Source organism: Meriones unguiculatus, chromosome 14 (assembly GCF_030254825.1).
Source record: "Meriones unguiculatus strain TT.TT164.6M chromosome 14, Bangor_MerUng_6.1, whole genome shotgun sequence".
NCBI classification, from domain to species: Eukaryota; Metazoa; Chordata; class Mammalia; order Rodentia; family Muridae; genus Meriones; species Meriones unguiculatus.
Window position 1 is genome coordinate 90,510,762 of NC_083361.1, and position 2,075 is coordinate 90,512,836.

The following is a 2,075-nucleotide window of genomic DNA, read 5'->3' on the forward strand; positions in this document are numbered from 1 at the left end:
AATAAAGTTGCTTCAATAGAGAGAAGCTGTTCTGAAGAGAAGCTGTCCTTTCAAGATGGAGTGGTCAGAATTACTGGATTCTTGTCTTTGAATAACAGCAAGGAGGGGGCCCCAGCACATGAGAGGTGCCCTAAGTCCCCCTGGTCCTGCCTCCCCACCGCAGGTTATTAGCAACTCTTTCCTAGTCACAGCCAGTGATGTCAGCAGTAGCTTAGAACAGGCCAAGCTGATAACATTTTCACCCTGTAAATCAGTGAAGACTATAATCTGAACTTGTTTTCTTTTCTTAACCCCAGGAAAATAAGAGTGTGAAATGCTTCATTACTTATTCACAGAATGCATATTCTGGTAGATGGAGATATGTAGGTAACATGCTTGTCCCAGGGACTATCTCACATGACTGATGGCATTGTTTACCTTCTTGTCCATCATATACATTGTCTCCAGCTGCATCCAGGTGAGAGATCACAGCACTTTGTCTTTCAAAAAAGATGAACTATTGCAACTGGACTAAGTTTTTAGACTCATCAGTTTAGACTCATCAGTTTACATACTTAGCTAGCTGGTGAAAAGTTAAATAATGTTTATTAACTGTCAGGTGAAATAAATACAATAAAATAAATATTTAGAAAGAAATGATAATCAAAATATTTTAGTGGCATTATAAAAAAATCAACAATTAATCCTAGTGAAATGGATTAAATTTATATATCTTTAAGTTAAAAATGATTGGGGTTTTTGTTTTGTTTGGCTGAGAAGCTCTTGCTATGTAGCCCAGACTGTCCTAAAACCTGTAATTTCCCCGCCTCAGCCTCCCAAGGAATGGGATGATGGTTATTCACTATCACATTTGGCTATTAATCATTTTAAAGTACACGCTTGTGGCATAAATATATAGACTAAATCAGTAGTCAAAAGAATTATAGAAAGGCTAAATCTTCTTAATACATATATGTATATACATGACTTCATGGATTTTTAAAATAACAAATTTGTAACCAAAACGTTAATCCCAAGGATTCTCACAAACATATTACAAATGAGAGCATTAAAAAAAAATTTTAAACAGCAACTCAAAAGTTTAACCCTACAATGTACCCTTAAACTGATAAGACACTGGTATCTTAGTTTTACGTTTCCAAACAAAGAATGTTCAATTTCTGCCAGTTGTTTCTGTATCATTAGCACATCTCACATCACACTTTAACCTGGCAGGATCTAGGCTTATTTCAGTCTGTGGAAAACTAAAGTTCAAACCAAATTCAATCTTGCTTAAGGGAACTTCTGCAAACTGGTCTTCTCTTCCCTCTCAGCTGACCTAGATGGGCTAGAGACCTATCGAAGGATGGAGAAGGCTTGTGATTTCCCTCATGAGACAGAGACCTTTCTCTTCTCCCTCTGCTCCGGCTTCAAGAGAAGTTTCTCCTTCTTGGAGATCTGCACCGAGGTGGAGGAATCCTCTTAAGGTAATCATCTCAAGGGTGACGACCCCAAGAAGGAGGTGGGCCACGATATTGACTTCTTTTTTCACCATTCGACAATTCCACGCTTACATGATAGCCACATAGTGGTCTTCCATCTAGCTCTCGGAGAGCATCAGCACCATTCTTGGGGAGCCTCAAATTCAACGAAAGCAAAGCCAGGAGGGTTTCGAGAAACCCACACCCTTCAGAGTGGTCCATAATAGCCGAAAGCCCATTCTAATTAAGTCTTGTTCCCATTGTTTCCAAGGTCACCTACATAACACTTACAGTCCAATGGACAGGAATCACACTGCATTTCAAGACCCGGGGTTCAAAAAGCTGAAGCTCAAACCCTAATGCTCCAACAGGCCCCCCACCTGCCTCCGGCTCTGCTCTGAAGGATGCTCACCATCCCACGTCATCCACGAAATGGCCAACTTTGTGGATTTTAAGCCTAGAGCAAGCATCACTTATTAACATGACCCCTCCTACCCATAGTCTACTGAAAATTAAGTTCTCTCCATTTTGAAACTAGGAACTACGTAAGAAGGCTAGGAGTCAGAATCAAATTTCCTAACAACTTATTCCTAATCTTTATCTTACTGGCTTGTC

At 39.9% G+C, this 2,075-nt stretch overlaps 1 pseudogene; it reads right to left on the minus strand.

Moving 5' to 3' along the window:
- Positions 1-1,262: 1,262 nt before the first annotated feature.
- LOC110560466 (serine/arginine-rich splicing factor 3-like) lies at positions 1,263-1,779 on the minus strand (annotated as a pseudogene).
- Between the last annotated feature and the right edge of the window lie 296 nt (positions 1,780-2,075).